Consider the following 22,024-nt stretch of genomic DNA (forward strand, 5'->3'; position numbering starts at 1 on the left):
TTCATGTCCGTTGATTCGCCGGCCGGCAATCGGGACATGGTGGCGACCGCCGCGGAGATTTAGCCCGGCGCTGTGTCAGGCTGCGGTTCAACAATGGCGGTAGCCGCGGAATCGGAGCCCCGCGCCGTGTCAGGCTGGGGCCCGGTGGCGGCAAGAGCCGCGAGAGCAGAGCCCCGCGCTGTGTCAAGCTGGGGTTCCCAACTGGGCCTCACCGTGGTTCCACCCGCGGAGGATGTCCTAGAGCTGGATTATATGGAGGAGGATGAAGAGGATGCCTCTGAGTTCCTCTTATCCGACTCGGATGAGCACGAAGATGACATCTTCGTTTCATCTGCCCAGGCTGCCAAGCCGGAGGCGATGTCCGCTCCCCCGGGCAAAAGCACACCAGCTTCGCCCTGCCTCAGTATGGACTTGCAGGCCGTCTGCCAATGTGCTGCGTCCAGGCTGGACATCCCCTGGCCTGAAGTGGCCAAGGAGACCTCCAGATCTCGCTATGAGGGGAAGAACTTGCCCCAAGCAGCGAGGATGAAGAGGCAGCTTCTCCCAGTCTTTCCAGAGATGCTGGACGAGGTGTCGGTCTCGTGGAGAGACCGCCCTTTCAGCAACAAGGCCCCAATCCAGGGTGCCTCCTCTTTGGACCGTGACGCCATGGAGAAGCTCGGCCTGCTCCGCATGCCGCCCATGGAGCCGCTGGTGGCAGCCCACCTCCAACCGCGGCTGGCTTCGGCACCGAACGAGCCTATAAAGCTGCAGCTTTGTCCGCCAGGGCGCTCAACGTCTCCTCGCTGCTGACCGCCTACCAGGCGGAGCTCTGCGAGGACATGACGAACAAACCGGAGCCTGCCGTGTGGGATGAAATCGCAGCGATCACGGACATTTGCCTTCGTGTGCAGCGCTGTGCAGTCCAAGCCACGGGCAAAGCACTGGGGATAATGGTGATACAGGAGAGAGCCAGGTGGCTTAACCTGACGAACCTTCCAGACCAGGAAAAAGAGGACGTCTTGGACATGCCTATTGTTCCCGAGGGCTTATTTGGCTCCGCTCTAGCTTCGATGCAGCAGCGGTGTGAATCCAAAAAGAAGGAGGATGAGGCTCTCCAGCTTTGTCTTCCCCGAAGGGTCCAGCCGCCGCCTTCAACGGCCCCGCGGCAGTCCTTCGCTCAGGCTGCCTCACGTCCTGCCCGTTTCAAGATCCCGAAACAGCAGAGGCCACAGCCCACCCCGGGTCTCCAGCCCAGACACGAGGCGAGGACGAGCTGGCCAAGAAAGTCTCTGGTTCTGGCAGCAGCCGCTCAGGCACAGCCGGTCCAGACTTTCAGCCACCAGTGTCGACCGGGGTTGTCAACCTGGGGGTACCACCGTGTTCAGACACTAGAGGGACCCATAACACAACAAATAAAGACACAGAGGGCAGACGACAGGGATGTGACATCTCCACTCGCTTTGAGAAGCGAAAACTGAGGGATGCTCACAGATTCTGCTTGGGTTTTCAAGACAATAGCACACTAGCACAGGGTTACAGACTCCAATTCGCTGTAACCCCCCCTCAGTTTTCGGACATTCTGCATACGCAAGCCCGGGGAGAGTCGGCCCATATTCTGGAGCAAGAGATTCTCTCGCTATTAGAAAAGAAGGCTATATCTATATTACCCTCCGAACAGAGTCAGAGCGGCTTTTATTCCAAGTATTTACTCATTCCCAAACGGGAAAGGAACGGAATTCGGCCTATACTAGATTTGAGGGCTCTGAACAAATATCTCAAAAGATACAAATTCAGAATGCTCACTCACACATCTCTGTTGCGTGCGCCAAAACGATTGGTTCACATCAGTCGACCTGAAAGACGCGTATTTCCACATCCCAGTATATTATCCACACAGGAAATATCTGAGGTTCGCCTTTCAGGGTGTCTGTTACGAGTACAGAGTACTTCCCTTCGGTCTGTCTCTCAGCCCACGAGTGTTTGTACGGTGTACGGAAGCCGCGATAGCCCCGTTAAGACAACAGGGTATTCGCCTGGCAACTTATCTGGACGATTGGCTCCTTCTCGCACAGTCGGAGCAAGAGGCTATTACGCAGACGAATGTCCTCGTAAAACACCTGCTCGACCCGGGTTTCGTAATAAACACGGAAAAGAGCATGTTGTCCCCAGCCCAGACTGTACTCTTCCTGGGCCTACGCCTGAATTCGGTGCCCTTTACTGCCCGCCTGTCAGCAGAGAGAGTGAAAGCCTTCAGGGCTTGCCTCGCTCATTTCCAGCCACGCAAATATGTTCTCTTCAGATCATATCTGCGGTTACTGGGGCTCATGGCGTCAGCCATCCTGGTGGTACGACTGGGACGCTTACACATGAGGGAGTTTCAGCGCTGGGTAGCTGCCCTCAGACTGTACTCTGTGCGTCATGGCGCGCGGAGAGTGATGGTCACTATGAAATGCGTAATGGCACTGCGCCACTGGCTGCACCCGACCTTTCTGGTACGGGGCGTGCCTATGGGTGCTGTCCTTTCACGGAAGGTGGTCACCACAGACGCATGTCTGACAGGCTGGGGAGGTATTTACGAAGGTCGTCCGGTGAGGGGTCTCTGGAGCAGTGACCTCCAGCGGTCGCACATAAATTACCTGGAGCTTTTAGCGGTGTTCCTCACCCTGAAACGCTTTCTGCCTTTTCTCAGAGGACATCATGTCCTCGTGAGGACAGAAAACACGACCACAATATCGTATATAAACCGCCAAGGGGGTTTGTGTTCTCTCCAGTTACACATGCTGGCACGCAAACTGATCTTATGGAGCTGCGGACGTCTCCTCTCTCTGAGAGCGACGCACGTACCAGGAGTGATGAACCTCGAGGCAGACCTGCTGTCCAGAGGCGTACCACTATATGCAGACTGGACTCTACATCCAATAATTGTGAGTCAGCTGTGGGTGCGTTACGGCCGGGCCGCGGTGGATCTGTTCGCATCAAAAGAAAACGCTCAATGTCAGCTGTTCTTTTCAATGCACGATTTAAACGCACCGTTAGGCGTGGACGCGCTCGCGCACGTTTGGCCTCCGGTCCTTCTGTACGCGTTCCCACCCCTGGCTCTGATACCCCCAACTCTGGCCAGAGTGAGAGAACAACGCCACACACTGATTCTAATAGCTGATCCTAACGCAGGAACATACTGTCTCAGGCGGGGGGGACGATTTTTCACCCACACCCAGAGCGCTTGGCACTATGGGCCTGGCCCGTGAGTAGTATAACCTGAATACAGTGGGACTCCCTCAGAAGGTGATAAACACTATTCAGAGTGCAAGAGCTTCCTCCACCAGGTCCCTCTATGACTGTAAGTGGAGGGTGTTTGAGGAGTGGTGCCTTCAAAAGGGACACATCTCTTTTCAATGTCCTGTCGGGGTGATTCTATAATTTCTAAAGGATCTGATTGATAAACACAGAGCTTTCTCTACGATCAAAGGGTACCTGGCTGCTATTGCTGCATGCCATGTGGGCTTTGAGGGAAAGACGGCTAGCCACCATCCCTTGGTCTGCCGTTTTATGAAAGGGGCTCGCAGGCTCCTCCCTGTTTCCAGGTCACTGGTGCCCTTATGGGACTTGGTAGTGGTTTTAGATGGGCTCAATCGACCTCCATTTGAACCCCTGGAAGAAGCTGACATGAAACACCTGTCACTGAAGACAGTGTTGTTACTGGCTCTGGCATCTGCCAAGCGAGTCAGTGACATTCATGCGCTCTCTGTACATCCTTCATGCACTCAGTTTGCCCCGGGGCAAACGAGAGTGTTGCTGAAGCCCAACCCTGCCTTTGTCCCTAAGGTGGTTGGCTCATGTACCCCCATTGACATTGAGGCATTTCCTCCGCCACTGTGTTACTCTGAGGAACAGCGGCCGAATTTGCTGTGCCCAGTCCGTGCTTTACGCACCTATATGGACAGGTCAAAAGAGTTTAGATGCAATGACCAACTCTTTGTATCCTGGGCTAACCCCCATAAGGGCAAGCCCGTTACCAGGCAACGGCTCTCCCACTGGATTGTGGAAGCGATTGATACGAGTCAGGGTTTGCAGGCACCAACGGGCCTGCGTGCTCATTCTACTCGTGGACTGGCTACATCCTGGGCTTTGTTCAAGGGTGTTTCCATCCAAGACATTTGTGCAGCAGCGAGCTGGTCCTTACCGCTCACTTTTGTCCGCTTTTACAGGCTAGATGTCTCTGCTCCAAGTGTGGCCCGTGCAGTGCTGGGCCCGGTGTTGAGACAGGGTTCTACCTGTTAAGTTCTGGTTGTTTTGGTGATTTTCGAGATAAGCATGTCTAGCAATACGGGAGTTTCAATATCCCATAGTGAGACATTGAACGGATTGTTATGAATGAGAACTATAGGTTACTTACGTAACCCCAGTTCTCAGAGTAACATGAAGTGAGATGTCTCACCAGACGGCCCTTCTTGCTAATGCGAAGCGAGAAGAGGTGCTTATTTTGAATGACGCTGCGACGTAGCGCAAGCTACTTAAAGGGTGTGTGGATTCCCTGACGTAGACGTCAAGATCACCAGCCAATCAGGATTGGCGTAATGAGATTGATGCTTCTGTTTGCATACGCGTTGAGGCCAGGGCCGTATCCAGGATTTCCTAAATACCGAGGTCCAAATATGTTAGGGGATTTAGTCTAATCTAGTTAGGTGCTTTTTAAGTCCTGTGGGGGGTCACAAATTGGATAATATATTGATTTCAAACCATGTCAGTGGGCTGCAGCATCAATTATTTTTGAAAGTGTAATACATAACAATCAGTTGATTGTTACTATTAATGATCTGGACATGCAGAAGAGGCTAAAATGATCACAAAACATTGTCAACATTCATTTTACATGTCTCACTCCTTTCCATAACCTGCATTCTCTCTTCCATCTTCTTTAGTCTCTCTGTCTTCTTCCTGTTCATTACTCTCTCTGTCCTCTACACTTTCTCTTTGTTCAATCTCTCCCTCGTTGTTCACTTTTTGCTCCTTCTCACTTGTCACTCCTGCCAGTGAATTAAAAGCAATTCAGCAATTTAGTTCATTTCACTTGTTTGTTTGCATTTTGTTTTTATTTAAATTTGTTTTGTTTGATTCTCAAAAGAGAACAAAGATGTAAGCAAATGGTGTTTTATACAATTGTATGTTATGATGACATCAAAACTGCAATAGATGTATGTTGTTTTACAATTATGCCTATTGTAAATTAAGACTGTTGTTATAGATATATATATAGATAGATATATAGATGGGGTTATTAAGCCTACATTTTTTTGTGTGACTGTACCTGCAGTTCCTCCCTGACTTCCATCACACTTTCTCTCTCTCTCTCTCTCTCTCTCTCTCTCTCTCTCTCTCTCTCTCTCTCTCTCTCTCTCTCTCTCTCTCTCTCTCTGCCTGTCCTGTCTCTTCCTTACCAAAGCTGAGCTTCGACTGACGGTCTTTTCATTATATCTAAGTCAGTGTAAAAAGAAAACAATACAATGTTATATCTTCAATGTTTTACTCAAATTTAAATGAAAGAAAAGCATTACAACGTTTGTTAAAAGGTAATCCTTCTGACATTGGATGAATGTAATTAACTTTAGCTCTCTAGCTGGTTTATTCACGCAATTTAAACCAAAGTATAGCCTATAGCTGCAATATAAGTTAGTGTGTTGTTATGTTGTCGGACGTCCACTGACTAACGTAGAGCGTTCACACAGGATCTGTTGGTCCTATGATGTCCTGATGAACAGAAACACAAGCAGCTGCTGGACTCAGATCTCTAGATACCTCGTCACTCCTTCGCTGCTCCGGTTCAAGTCCGTGCTGCGGTGGTTTGTTGATACATGTCGTCTTCTTCTGTTTGCTTTAATCGAGGCTATGTAGTTATGCAGCGCCCCCATCGGCAGTAAATGGAAGTACTACAAAGAACCCCTTTTAGTGCAATTATTTCACAAGTTTTGTATACACAGCTCGAAAAATATTACCGAGGTCCGGACCTCGGTGACCTCAATGGTAGATACGGCCATGGTTGAGGCGCATCCCATAGTGAGACATCTCACTTCATGTTACCCTGAGAACTGGGGTTACATAAGTAACCTATAGTTTTGCTGAATAGTTTCATGTCCGCTTACCTTAGAAACGTAAAATGCCACGGCAGTGTGCAGATGGGGAGCATGTTAGCTTAACTTGGTAGCTTCAGCTAGCTCTGGAACTTTCAGCTCGGTGGCAGGAGGTCCCGCCTCGGCTCCGCCTATTTGCCCTTATTTGGAGCAGGCTGGACTAGGCGGGAGTTGAACTCTGACGTCAGTGTCGAGCCGTTAGTGGCCGACTCCGCCTACTAAGGGCTTCTCGGCAACTCTGCAGAATCCTATGTGTGACGTCACGGACCCTACGTCCATTTATATATACAGTCTATGGCCGTTTCTCAATCGCGAGGAAACTGGCTTCCAAGCCAATATTTCAAGGATACTACGTCATCGAGTGCCGCCGAAGGACTGTTCCAATCTCCAGCATACTTGGAATTCCACCGAGGCCACGTCCTTGGTTTGGGGGTAATTTTGAGGCTGCACATGGGTAGACTTTGCGTCCTTCAAATCCCCACAATGCTTTGCGCACGGACCAATTTCAAAAACCCTTGCGGAGAATGGCTGAACCGACGCAGCACAGCACACATTTAAGTGTAAGTATGTAGTGGCGTAGAACATGTGTTGGTAAATATGTTACTTTGTTGCATTTGTTATCACCAAAAATGTGTTCCGTGAAAGTAAAGCAAGTTCATAATTAGATAGACATCGTGAGGTATTTATTTTCGGTACAGTTTATGTTGAAACCGTTAGAGAGAGTGGCACACTTGTTAGCCTGTTCCATTCTTCTTTGTTTTCCGAAACCGTGGCTTGGAAGTATACTTGCTTCGTTTCTGAAGGAAGTGACTTGGAAGTATGTGACTACCAAGCCAGTATCCTCGCGATTGAGAAACGGCCTATGTTTTAAATCCACTCTGCTGGGGAGACCGGAAGCCATTTAATTTGAAAAAAACTCCCTCTTCCCTGCGCGCATTGCACCCTGGGATATGGTAGGCCGCGGAGTGTACATCAGATGTATCCTTCAAATTGGGGAAAAGTAGGCTGCATTCGTGGGCCGCATTCGGAGGAGTCTCGTCTTTTAAAAAAATTGGGACAGCCTTCTTTCGGCGGAAGTGACGTGTGCGGTCTAAGAATGCACCCTTCTAAGGATACAACCCCTGAATTGAGACGTAGGCTGAAGTTGAATAGTACATTTAGCTTAGGAACCTTCCTAACGCAGTGAAATGACCCGGAAGTCCCTCAGTGGCAGCCATGATAAGTGCCGTTCAAATTCTCTAGAATGATAGGAAAGGAGGTTTCAAACTTCCCTTATAACCTCCTTTAGCTTAGGAACCACTGGACCTCCCTAACCGAACGGAGAGAAGAAAATGCTGCCCCACAATGCCTTGCAGCCGCAGCATTTGCCCTCACACAACAGCCGGCCGTTCACGGAAACAAACGATTATGACGGAGAAGTTATATCATGAAAGTTACGGTGCTTATTAAGCATTTTAAAACGTATGTGGTAACTTGCCAAAGTGCTTTGTTTTGAAAGTTCATCAGTATTATAATCAAAAAGAGAAATATGAACATTAGTTTTTACTGAAATGATCAAATAAAGTCAACATTTCACTGAGCTGTGTGGGGTTTGTTCAACTTTTAAAAGATGCTTGAATGGTGATATACACAGTGATAGATGTTAAGGACTAACGTTTATAATAAATACATTTGTATTTATTTTAAGATATTTTCATACAATCATACTTATTGGGATCATTTGTATTAATGTGGACCGGAGGGAGAGGGTGACGAGCATACATTTCACTTTCCTTTTTTATTTCAATTACAACTTTGGTCATGAAGAATATGTTTCTCTGTTGTCCACGTTCATAAAGCATAAAACAACAGCATCAGAGCACGGTGCAGAGTCTCTAGATGAGTTTACAGTAGTCCCTCGTTCTTTTTAAACATCCATGTAGTCCGTTGTATAGAACACTGTAGTTTCCATAGTTTCGCCCAGTGGCGAGCTGTGACTTTTATACCTAGGCCCTCTGACCCTGACCCCCCCTAACCTTTATTAGTTACTAAATTATAAAAGTAACTAGTAACAAGTTACTTTACTTTAAAAATAATAACAATAAAAATACAAGTGTTTGTGTTGTTCTGTGGCACAGTAAGAGAAAAGACAACTCCCCATCATTGTAGCATAATAGAAACATTAACATTATGGATAGATTACCGGCCCACAAGCGAGTACTGCAAGACATAGCCCAAGAACGCAATGGTGAGAGATCTATTGAGGCACGTGGTCTGCTGGCACAGTTGGATCTAGAATTCATTGTGCATCTTGTAACACTCCGTAAAGTGTTTGCAGAAACAAAATTTCTCTCTGACATGTTACAGTCTTCATCCCTTGACCTTTCAAAGGCTGTGGATTTAGTTGGATCTTTAGTTCAGACATTGAATGACTTCAGGCAGGAGTAATTTTTTGATAACTTGTGGGATGAAGTGTTGAAAATTTCTGAGCAATGTGATACTGCAATACAGCCAGCAGCAAAACGACAAAAACGACTGAGCTCTAAACTTGCTGAAAGCTTCGTATTGACTACTATTGGACAGAGAGAGACAGAACAAGATAAACATGGGTTTCGTACAGCCTTTTTCTACCCTGTCATTGATCAGAGGCTCAATGAGCTTAATAGACGGTTTTCAAACACAAACTGTGACATGATGAATAGCATCCAAACTCTTAACCCCAAAAGTGATGCCTTTCTGAAGGAGACAACTCTGTTTTCATTTGCTCAGTTGTATGATGCAAATATTGAGGACTTGGGGTATGAACTACATCAGCTCAGCAGAATTTTAGATATAGATAGAAAATAAAGACTTGGATGCAGAGACCTGATAGTACAGTGGAGCTTGTTCAGTTCATTGAGACTTATAAAGAAGTGTTTTTTGAGCTCTTCAGACTCTGCAAAATAGCAGTCGCAATCCCAGTCAGTTCTGCTTCCTGTGAGCGTAGTTTTTACTACATTGAAGCTGGTCAAAACTTTTCTCAGATCCATCATAACTGATGAGAGACTGAGCAATCTGGGTGTGCTTAGTATTGAGTCTAGGAGGTCAAAGGCTTTGAATCTTGACTTATTTGTTGATCGGTTTGCCAAAAATCACAAAAGCCGCAGGATTTTGTTGCTGTAATGTGAGATTTTGGGAAGGAAACTACAGCCTGGGATGCAGACACCCTTATGTAAAGTAGAGATGTAACTGTTCATTGCCTTTATTTTTATATGTAAATCTGTGTGTTTTCCAGATATCACTGTTTTACGTTTACTAGAAATGTGACGGAATAGACAAAACTGATTAGTGCGCGTGCAGAAGAGGTGTGCATTCTGTATTCAGTCTTCATGTTTGTTAAATAGCCTACGTGTCTGTGCTTATGGGAAATAATACATCTGACATCTATGTTTTCTATCTATATCCATGTATTTTTATTTAAGTCAACATTTAACATTTGTAGACTTGTATATTAAATCCTTTTCTGTGGATTTAAAAATGTATATTTTCTGTTACTCTCGTTGCGTAAACTTGTTGATCGGTTTGCCAAAAACCGCAGGATTTTGTTGCTGTAATGTGAGATTTTGGGAAGGAAACTACAGCCTGGGATGCAGACACCCTTATGTAAAGTAGAGATGTAACTGTTCATTGCATTTATTTTTATATAAATATAATATGGTGATAGTGCAAAAATGGTACTATAACTTAAGCTGAAGCTAACAGTAATAACTATAAGATCTATCTGAAATAAATAAGTGTACTGAAACAAATACCAATAACTGTATTGCATTGTTTTCTTATGCCCAATTACTTCATACTGTCTAGTTCTCTTTTTCGTCCTGCATTTATTGTGCCCCCCTCAGAAAATAACTGGCCCCCCAGTGGCCCCCCCAGTCAAATTGGTCTAGAACCGCCACTGCATAAATCTATCGATCATAAATCTATCGATTAGATTTATGATTCGAAAATAATAAAAGTAGGGTAGACATGTGGATATTATCCGGCTGAACAAAACGTGCATTTATCTAACAGGTTTGTTTTCCACAGACCTTATTTCGAGCTATTTTCCAAAATCCTGTGGAGAAATCCTATTGCTTTCTGTAGAGAGAATCCGAGCGCGGCTTACTTCCGGGTTTTAGGACGCGTCACTGCATCACTGCACTACTTGCATAGGGCCCTTCTTACTTCTCTTATTTTTCATTTCCTCGCTCCTCGGTCTCGGTCTCACCGGAAGTTGATTTGTCTGCGCCATCTTGAGTAGCGTCCCAATGGCCTTATTTTTGCCGGACGACCGAGGAGCGAGGAGCGATAATGGAAGAGCTATAATCGAGGAACCATCAGACCATCCTCCGATGAAATCCTCAGACACTCGCCCAGCCCCTTACTGTGTATCGCTCACTGATTGGACGATGCAGCGCATGCACCGATGTGATGCTTCTTGACATGAGAGCAGTTTCCCAGCGGAGTGAAGAAAATACATGAACCTCACGGGAGTCACTCCTCAGTTTATACCGTGTTTTTCTTTCAATTCATGTATCATTTAGTTACAAATATGTGTTATATCTGAACAACAAAGTGGTCAAGAAAATCATTTTATTCATTTTTTGGAAACATTTTCATGATCGCTTTTTTCGTTTTACATTTTCATTTATTGTCATTTCCATTCAGTCAGTCATTAAGTGCTATTTAAAATGTTTATTTGCTAAATATTCAAACAAACAAACAAAGTTTGCAATCCAATTAATGTTAATCTAACTGGGTTTTGATAGATAACATATATCTTTTTCTTCTCTGAATTATTTTATTTATTTTGTGCACTCTAGTCAATATTAATCAAACTATTGTTCGTTTCTACATTTTAAGAATGGCGTTTATCTTTTTTGAGAATTAGTTCTTATTTTATTTTAATTTATTTGGGTCTACAACAGATTATACACATGTTTGTGTCAGTAAATGTGTACTAACAGAGGTGGGGGTGTGTGTGGAAACAACGGGGACAGAGCTGGCTGCTGTCAGACTATCAGCTGTGCAGCGTCATCACAAACGGACATCGCTTCACGTGTAGCTCCGGAGGAAAGGGTTATGGCTAGAAAGGATCCGTCCAGCGCCATAGAGAGGCGAAGTCCCGCCCATCTACTTCCGACCCATGGGACCCCGGAAGCGGAAAATTATACATTGACGTCAATGGAGAGAGAAAAGTCATCTTTCGATCCCGTTTGAATTGTGCCACGAATGACACATATGATGTTTGTCAAATTAAAATAACATTTTGCAAGTCAAAAAAATAAAAATGTGTCGTAAAACTGTGAAGTTACAATTTTTTTTGTGTGAAACCGCTCAGTGAACTACAGGTCTCTGGTCTCGCACAATACGCGTCACCATCACAAAGATGGCTGTCACGTTAGTAAATTTCACCTGTTTCTTTCAGAATGAGGCGAAAAAGTATAAAACGAGGTGAAAATCACTACAAGTCTGGGCATGTTGAGAGCTGTACATACACGAAAGGGAGCGGTTCTGTAAGAGCCAGCATGCGGGACCGGCTTTACAAGGTTTCAGTGAGTAATATGAGTGCAATGTTTAAGGATAATGTCAGCTAGCTAACAAGGTACACTAACGTGTTTTGTTTTAGCAACTAGTTTTCTCCTTAAGAACTTTGTGGTGTCTGTGTATGCTGTGGATAACATTAGTGTTCACAAGAACAAGATACACTCCCGTGTTTTGTTTTAGTTGCTCTTCAGATTGAAGCGGCCAGTTCTATATCGACTATATGTGTGATCTCCTTTTTACATCTCGTTGTGTCATTTGAGTTTATTTGCTGTGTGTAGATTCAAGGATTTTGGTTATCTTGTCCAGGGATGCAAACGTGTCACCTTTCGGCGAAATTCTCCGTTTTGAATCCAAAATAGGTCGTTTTTGTGATTCCTGTAGATCTGCAATAAAAATATTTTTGGGGTATGGGAGGGGGTCTGGGACCCGGATTAATGTGCGGCCGCGAGCTTTTTTTTATATATTATAATGAAGCGCGAGCTGTGTGCTCGAGTCTTCCTGCCTGTCGGCTCTGCTCATGATGTATAATAAGCATCTGCTGCTCGGCGATGATGGTCTAGCTTCAGCAGCTACATTACCTACGGTGCGTTCGTTAATATTAACTGTGCGTCCGGAGTCACTGTGGCACAGACTGGACCGCTGGTGAACAGCTGTTAGAACGGGCCGTTCAGGTGTTCACAGTAGAGCTCCCTGTCGGAGCGGCAGAGCATGATGTGCACTGAAAAGTTTTTTTTCCCCGTCGCAATATTACAGTAGGGCCTGGCTCATTTCGTGGCATCTGCAGGCAGTGGCAAGTACTTCCGGCATCTGCCACAGAGGCCGCTACTCCGTGGTATCTGTGGCAAGTATATGCCACAGATGTGGTATCTGTGGCAAGTATATGCCACAACTTGCCGTGGCAACTATATGCCACAACCATGCCACAACTTGCCGTGGCAAGTATATGCCACAACTTGCCGTGGCAAGTAAATGCCACAAGTTAAGAGAAGGTTTATGGTAGCTGCCACGCGATCTAACATTGTTGACCAGAGGTGGGAAATAGGCTAACTTGTATACTCAAGTAGCCTACTGTACTTGTGATTTAGAAATAGCCTACTTGTGCTATAAGGATAAGGACAACCAAGCGCAAAGCCTACAAGCACTGAAAAGCTGGCAAGGGGAGACGGATGAGCATGACTCAGCGTTCTGTCAAGAACTCGAACAATATAAATTGTTCGCCAGTTTCAAAACGCAATAAAAGGGTGGATAAAAAAGCATGCATTGTGTCTCGATTTTTAATATACTGTCATGATTGTCTTAACGGAATAACATGGTTTGTTTAGATTCACTGATATCAATATCTAATAAGAATAATCTTAAGCATTTAAATAAAAATGTTCAACCAGAATTAAAATATTAAATAACAAAACAGATACAATGACATTAATCTGTTTATTAACAACGAAAATAATACAAATTAAGTACATATGCCTGGATTTAAAATAACACATTTATACATGTGTACAATCAAATATAACTGTCCTTTGCCTCATTTATAAAATATAAATCTTAGCATCTCACTAGCAGTGGCAAATGCAATCAGTTACAGCTGCCCTAAGTCTGTAGCCAAGTCTAATAACACCATTGTACACGTTGCTGTGTCAATACAGATATTTATTTTTTAATTATTTGTCTTTACTAGTAACAATACACCTGGTTATCGTCAGTGCTTGAATTGGAATAAAAAAGGTGCCAGTACTCTAAATCAGCAACAAGTATTTGGCACAAAGTCATAGTATATCCTATAATGCTGGTGGGTTTGTCTCTTTACTGTATATTTTAGAAAGGCTCACTGTACTTAAACAAAATGACTCAGGGTGCATCTGAGATTAGAGGGGGTGCAGTGGTAAAGTGCTAATATTGAAGTTAGATGCATCAATCTGGTGCAATTTGAGAGCAAAATGAAGAGATATATGGATACCTCTCAACATCCATAAGGAAACAACTGTAAACAGATTTACTTTTTCTTTATGGATATAAAAGAAAGTAAAGCTTGACTCCTACTGGCTGGTTAAATGACTCCTCGTCCCTGAGGCCACTACCAGTTTTTTGTGCCATTTTGCTGGATTTATTTGTCAATAGCGTTGCTGCACAAAGTGATAGCCCTCTAGTTTAAATCTACTACCCAAAAAGAAACATATGGAGATGGGTTACTATTTAAAAAAAATTGCAAATCTATTTGGGAACAGTGGGGCCGGGCCTCAAATCCTATAGGGGGTCCGGGGGCATGCTCCCCCGGTAAGATTTTTTTTTAAATGTTGGACTTAAATGCATCAATCTGGTGAATTTTGAGGGGGAAATAAAGAGACTACACCCATATGAAACAAAAATGTATACATTCAAATAATCATAAAATCATAAGTACATGGCCATAACCAATAACATACAATATCCAATATGAAAAAACATTGAAACTTGTTTATTTATTTGTTTTTGGTTCATTTATAGTTGTGAGTGTGTCTGGGCTCCTGAATCGGCCTCTCCTGTCTCCCTCCTCTCCCCCTGCTCCTCTTTGAGGCAACAGCAAAGACTAGTTTTAGCTCTCAACAAGTTTATCTTACCTTTTTTCACCTAGTTAACATTTTGTTTGTATTATTCATGCATATTTTACTAATCACTACCCCCTCAAATGGAAATATGTGTTTACATAAATGGTGACCGAACCGTTTGAGACCCACTGAGATAACTTAAACTAAGTTAACTATCTAAAGACTCAGAGATTAATTTACCTCACCAGAGCTAGCTCCTTATATCCGTTAGCGCAGCTAGCTAGCATCATGCTAACAACAATACACGTAACCGGTGCGCGCGCTTTCTCGCTCGCTCGCGCCAGACATACACCAACACACACCCTCCCGAGCTTGAATGACACACAGAGACCAATCGAGAGCATTAGTATGATCTGTATGAAAGTGGCAATGTCGGCAGGCCACGTCATGTAGACAGCCAGTCACCCTCTGTGAGGCAGAGTCAGACCCACATTTGCGCTGCGTTGCGTTTACAATATATACGTATATTGCCGGCGGCTGAGTACCGGTATTTTACTGAGTACCGGCACCACATGGGTAAAAATCAGAAGTGCCGGTACTGCGTACCGGTGAGTACCGGCCCAATTCAAGCACTGGTTATCGTAGCAAGCAGTGGAAACTCCCCTCAAGAAGCGACAATTGCCAAGGGCTTGCGTTGCAACGCTCACTTGCCAATATTTCTTTTTTTATTACAATATAGGCCTATGTTTAGCCTACTATCATAGATATAGCACGTTTGTTTATTTTAGCAAACCAAGTAGGCTATTCCAAGTAAAATTGAATATAAATGATAATTTATTATCTTTTTGAAAAATAGAGATCGCACATCAGTCCTGTGATAGTCCAGCGACATTTTACACGATAAATACGAGTTTAAATATCAGCATTTGCCACGGAAGGCGAGTGGCAGCTACCGTAAACCTTCTCTTAACTCTTAACTTGTGGCATTTACTTGCCACGGCAAGTTGTGGCATATATAAGTTGTGGCATATACTTGCCACGGCAAGTTGTGGCATGGTTGTGGCATATACTTGCCACGGCAAGTTGTGGCATCTGTGGCATATACTTGCCACAGATACCACATCTGTGGCATATACTTGCCACAGATACCACGGAGTAGCGGCCTCCGTGGCAGATGCCGGAAGTACTTGCCACTGCCCGCAGATGCCACGAAATGCGCTTGCTGTCTCTCCAATATTATCGTTGAGCTAGCCAACTAGCATACATTGTCACTATCTGCTAACGTTAGCTTTAGCCTTCGTTTTCTAATCGTTTTTTTCATAGGCTATAAACAGCGGTGGTATAAGTATATATCTTGTAATTGATTAAAAGTAGAAGTACTCAGTTCTTGTACTTGAGTAAAAGTAGAAGTACCAGAGTGTAGGAATACTCTGTTACAGTAAAAGTCCTGCATTCCAAATGTTCCTCAAGTAAAAGTAGAAAAGTATTATTATCAAAATATAGTGAAAGTAGCGACAGTAAAAGTAGTAATTTTGCAGATTGGTCCATTTCAGAATAATATGATATGTTTTATAATGACTGATCTTTAAAGTGTTATCAAAGCTGTTAAAGGTGCAGCTAGTTTGAATGACTTTGTATACTGCAGGCAGGGTAGCTTTTGGATTTACTCCAGGTGGAACTAAAGTCTGATTTAACACTTGATTATATTTCACATCATTCATCCACATCTGTAAAGTAACTAAAGGTATTACATACATGTAGTGGAGTAAAAGTACACCATTTACCTCTGAACTGTAGTGGAGTAGAAGTACAAAGTAGCAAAACATTGAAATACTTAAGTAAAGTACAAGTATCTCAAAATTGTGCCCAAGTATAGTACTTGTTGAGTTTATGAACTTAGTTACTTTACACCAGTGGCTATAAAGATAGAAAGACTAAGCCTTGCACAGAGGCATGAAAATACATTTTCAAAATGCTCAACAGTGCTGCCAAAATTATAAACTGACTGCTACACAATTAAAATAAATGCTTTTTATATATTTCTATTAGATGTGACTCTATGGCGTTTCTGTTAATATTAACACTGCTGCTTTAGTTGTTCTGACTGCTAAAATCCTCTGTTATTCCTCATTTTAAAGCCGATATTCTGTGGGGTCAGGGGGCTCGGATCCTTGTCACCTTTTTCATACCTGATGAGTTTGCATCCCTGTTGTCAATTTGTTTGGTTATCTAGGCACAGCTGTGTGTGACTCCCTCTGGTACACTGGTATGTGTTTTCCTAATGTAGAGAGCATTGATTAATTAATAAACTACACACTGACTCTAGATCCTGACCAAATCCTTATTTTTTGATCAAATGTTTTTCAAAAAAATGTATTGTATATTATATAACAGCTGCACATCACAGACCGGAGTCTCTGCTACTGTGGACCACGAAGGAGGGGATCATCATCCCCATCCCCAAAGACCCTGCATGGCATGGAAATCTCCTCCTCCTGGAACAATTCTACACCCAGCATATGCTCCCTGTGTTGGCCAGTAGAGAGGAGGACATTTCAATAAACATACTCTTAACACCCTCGGACTCTGCGTTGTGTTTCGTATGTGTGATGGGGTGTTATGCAGAGGGGAGGAAAACAGGACACAGCAGATTGGGATTTTGGTGGAGATGCTGAGCAGTTATTTAATTGTTGCGTGTAATTATTATTATACTGCGTGCTTCTTAGTTATTCCATCTTTTGCTGTAACATGGATCTGTATGTAACTCTATATTTACTTGTTATCTACCACACTTCCTTCTACATCATACACCATCATTATACATGGTGTATATAGGATATATATTTATTTGTATACATATCTGTAAATTGTATAATTTTATTTTTCGTATTTGGGATTTCTCTTTTGTCCACTCAAATACACTTGGCCCTTTCTCTTTTCCATGTGGAAAATGGCAGCTGCATATTCTGCTTTTCTCATCTGCTCCCTGTCTGCTCATCTACGATGAGAAAATTATATAATTAATTACTAATAATCATTTAAACCTGTTATTACCAATATTTCACAAATTCTTCATGTAAACTTAAGAGTACAGCTGTATGTTGAGTATGTCAACTTTGCTTGGTTCATCTTACTGGGGGGCAGCTACATGGATGTCGGTGCAGTCCACAATAATTTTGCAGCTGAAGGCAGAATGAATTTATTATTGACTCAGAATGAAGCACAACTTCATGTCATACAATACATTGACTTTATTTGTAATTGTGTAAAAAAATATGAATATTGATTAGCAAGCAGGACCTGCAGGAACAGAGAATGGTGATGGATGGAGCTGGGAAGAAAGAAGAATAAAGAAAACAGATCAACTTTATTATCGGATATTAAAAATTCAATTTCAAAACAAGTTGCCGCTCCTACAGTTTTCTAGTATGTAAAGATGATTTCACATGACCAATGCAAAATATCCCACTCAATACATGTGTGTCTCTGAGGGGTGCATTGTGCCTTTGATGTATATAAATAATATACCATAACCAAATACTATTACGTACAGTGGAAATCAGGTTGCCAGAGCAGGTCAGACCAGTGTGCATGTTCCTCAGGGTCTCAGCAGTTACAGGTGAGGTAAAGAAAATAAAAGAGAAAAAGGTCAGTAACAACACTTTAAAGTAACAACACTGAATAATTATCTCTTTTAATAATTTTCTCTCAGTAATCACTCAACTACTGTCTTTCCAACAAACAGATTGACTCACTCTCACTATCATCACAATGAAACACGTCCAGAAGAATGTCATGCAAAGCTGCCTGCCTTCCTTCCTTCGACTCTCCCTGAACTTCCTGATCTTTTAATGGTCAATGTTAACCATTTGTGCAGATAGCATTAAGTAGAAAAGATCGCTGATACTAATGTGGCGTTAGCCTACCTCCCGCCCCCTTAGCACCTGGTGGAGGGGGCGATAGGCTACTCTTCAAATGTTTCACAAAATACTTACGATCATGACTTACTGTTTAACATTTTGGTTTACTTAATGTTAAGGCTAATACAAATGACAAGGCTAAGTAATGTAATATAATGCTAACTAACATGCTCGCTACTAGCTAGGTAGCTAACTTGACTATGTTCCATGCAAAACATGTATATTACCTGATATGTTTGGTCCGACGACTCCTGGTCCTTTCATCAGAGGGGAAGCGATAGAACGAGCAAGTGGTATGATCTCTTTTGTGATTACAACCTCGTACAAAGCACACAGGCATCTTGTAAAAGTGAATTTATTGGAGCAATCTCTTATATTTATTGGAGGGAATAAATCAGTCTTCTTCTTCCTCTTTGCTTTGCGAGTCACAACCAGTATGGAGCATTATCGCCTATGACATCACTTACGCGACCCAGAATGCATTTGGGATTTGTAGTCTTTCTAGTTGCGTATTATTCATAGTCTTATATTTCAGCATTTTTACGACAAATTGTGACTTTTTTTTGCATGGAAATGATTGTTTAAGATTGACAAACATCATATGTGTCATTCGTGGCACAATTCAAACGGGATCAAAAGATAACTTTTCTCTCTCCATTGACTTCAATGTATAATTTTCCGCTTCCGGGGTCCCATAGAGGCTCCCGGAAGGGGAGGGACTTCGCCTCTCTATAGATAGAAGAGTTACGACAGCGGAAGTCCAAAAACGGTTATCGTCACGTGGTTCATGCAGACGAGGATCGTTCCCCGGAAGTTCATGGCGGGCAATGTGAATGCATTGATAACAGGAGATAGAACTACGATTTTTGGTAATTATTAGTGAATAAAGGTTTTGATTTACAATATTTATACAACAAATCGATATGTGTATGTATTTACATCAATATGTTTTAAAAAATAAAATAGAATTTGCTAATATTAATTGATAATATTAGGATTAGTGTGAACTAGTTTACATGTTAGGCTAACAGTGCCTTGGTTAAAGAGCCTGTTGCGGTTTATTTATAGCTTTGAATTCTTTAAAACCAATATTATCTTCTTAAACTTCTATGGTAGTCAGGAGCATCACTTTCTAATGTTTATTGATATATTTAGAGGGAGGGGATCTAAAGGAATGCTTCAAAATTCAGATTAGATTCATTTCTACCATTTTCTTAAATTCATGGTAGTTTCAGTAATCCCATGGTAATTGAGGACACAAGTTATCTAAATGACTAATGTCATCTTTATGGCTTTCAGAAAGGACAGGAGACCGACAGGTGACTATCAAAGGACTAGCAGCAGCAGCAGCAGCAGCAGCATGATGATGATGATGATGTTAAATGTGTTGTTTTAGGAATATCCATTGCAAATACATGGAATTCAATAAACATTGAATAGCATATCATGCAGTTTGTCTGTGCCTTTTCCTCCGTGTTGTCCTGGTTTGCTGTGCTGCCTCCTAGTCGCCACCATGGTTTGCTGTGCTGCCTGGGGATGCTCAAATCGCTCCGAGAAAGGAGTACGAATGTACGGCTTTCCCACTGACACAGAGCGGAGGAAAAAATGGCTGGCTCAAGTCAGCAGTAGCAATTTCACGACCAACAGCAAAAAATATGTGAGGTTATTATATACAAAAACTGCATTTGCACTTTTACACAAAACGAAAACTACACCATTGGGAAAGCTTAATGTTTTGTTTAATACAAAAAAAACAGGGAAAGGCTTGAAAAACACAGAGTTGAGACTCAGGGTGCAGGGTGAGGGTCTCAATGCAGGTATTCAGGCTCCATTGAATCCCCCTCTGGTTCTTGTGCTGAAAGAGGGAGTAACAGACAGGAGAAAGGGTTATTCACACCTATATAGCACACCTATTGGATGGGAAATTGTCTTGGGGAGATAAGGTGTGGTCTTTGTTCCCAACTGAAGTTATGGAACTTTATTATTTGTGAGTTTAACAAAGTATGACAAATGGCATCAGTAACAGATGTGAAATGAATTTCTATAAAGTTGTCTCACATTCTTGGTCATATTTTATATACAGTATGTAATGAGTATAACATGTCCAGTAAGTATAAAGTGTTTCCTAATACGGTGTATTCAACCACTATGGTATAGTGTATGCCGGTACTATGGTATGGTATCCTAGCTTAATCTGTTATCTGTAAACGTTCCCTAAATCTACTAATTTAGGGATAATCCACTGACATCCTTTAATACACATGTTAATTTGAATCAGATGTACTGATAATATCCGCAATATAAATCTTTAAACTTCTTCTTACCTTTAAAAGTCCGTCACGAACGGGCTATTATGCTGCAACTCTACAGCTCTGCTAGCCTTGGCGCTAACTTCCGGGGAACGATTGAGAGGCTCCACGATCCGCCATTGCTGTAAAAAAGTGGTCAATAGAGCTCCTGCGGTCACGTGACTTTTGGTTATCAGCCACCATTTTGGCAGTAAACATGACGACCGGCGCCATCGTTTTCCTACCGTGCGAGTATACATCTCATTTTAATTCAAGTGAAATTCGGCTTTATAGTACAAAATTAGAAAGATTAAATATAAGCAACCCATATAATGCACCCGGTGTGCTTTTCAAGAGCATAACCTCCTGCTCTGAAGACGATGTACCCGACTTGCGCTACGCGGACATCCACAGCTATCTTGTAAGCTTTCCATCAGTGTACTCAGGAGACTCCCTCAGAGCTTACAAAAGCTTGGAGGCTTACAAATGGTGTCAGTCCGGCTTCGTAAACAACATTCAACTGTGGAGTCTTACATCCAAAAACTTCGGCATCATCACTGCAAGGGTAAGTATTAAATTATTCCAGTTTGATAGGCAGTGTCACGTTAGCATTGTTTGTTTATTAGCTTGTCTAGCTACGGCAGTGTCACGTTAGCATGTTTGTTTATTAGCTTGGATAGCTACTGCAGTGCGTCTGAAACTAGTTTGTATTTTTGAACGTACTCAACCAAAGTGGCTGGCGTTTTTAACCTTTATCTATTTTTGAATTTCATATATAGGTTAATCACTCCCAAAGGCTTAATGAAAGTCAACTAAAGCCATGGGTGGTGGTCAGGAACGACGGTGTTGTGCTGGGAGCCCACTGCAACTGCACAGCGGGACTCGGGGAGAGCTGCTCTCCCCGAGTCCCGAGGAATATTTTCAACACGGGTTTGTTTACCACTAGCTTGCTACAAGCTAACTGGCTAGGCTGCACCAGAGCCACACTTGTTGAGTTAAAAAGGGACATCACAGAGTCCGTTAGCTATAATAACTGGGTGCTAGATTCTACTTCGGTAAAAATTAAACTGACCAGAAACTTTTTGTAGCATTGTACTGTATTCCTTCACCCACCTGATATGAAGTGATCACTGCATAAGCGAAAGCAAACGGCCGGGGGTTCCCATCTTTCAGTCTTGTTCAGACGGCTCCTGGCTCTTTTAATCGCTGCGATCCACTTTTCCCTCCTCTCCGCGTCTTTTGGAATGCGATAATAAGATACACCTTTCTTCTTCCCACGCCTATTTGTGCAACCTGGTGCACAGCAGTTATCCACCATCCTCGACAGTCTGCCAGTGCCTGCCAATGAATTTACTGACGCGATTACTGCCAAAATGGCTGCCCCCTTCGTTTCTCGTCACGTGACCAGCATATGTGACATCATCCGCAGGAGCTCTATTGGAGTGAACGGAGATGACGTAACTCTCAGTCTATATGGCGCTGGATCCGTCTAATGTAAATATGACGTCACGTTCTCGTTCTAACTCTCGTTGTAATCGGAGCGGCTCGGTTGTAATCGGAGCGGCTCGGAAGCGCAGTCACGTGGCTGAATGTTTACGTTTGGGATGGCGAGAAACTAAACTATATTAAGTATG

General features: G+C 43.0%; 1 long non-coding RNA gene across 2 annotated transcripts; it reads right to left on the reverse strand.

Annotated features, from left to right (window-relative positions):
- Positions 1-17,413: 17,413 nt before the first annotated feature.
- Positions 17,414-20,535, reverse strand: LOC307029177. Of its 2 annotated transcripts, none has more exons than XR_013805250.1 (2): positions 20,427-20,535; positions 17,414-19,957 (listed from the first exon to the last, which is right to left on the reverse strand). It is a non-coding gene; the product is annotated as an uncharacterized lncRNA (long non-coding RNA). The 2 variants fall into 2 exon arrangements; XR_013805251.1 differs by having other exon boundaries at positions 17,414-19,951; positions 20,427-20,519.
- Between the last annotated feature and the right edge of the window lie 1,489 nt (positions 20,536-22,024).

The sequence above is a fragment of the Notothenia rossii genome, assembly GCF_949606895.1.
Source record: "Notothenia rossii genome assembly, chromosome: 1".
Lineage (NCBI taxonomy): Eukaryota > Metazoa > Chordata > Actinopteri > Perciformes > Nototheniidae > Notothenia > Notothenia rossii.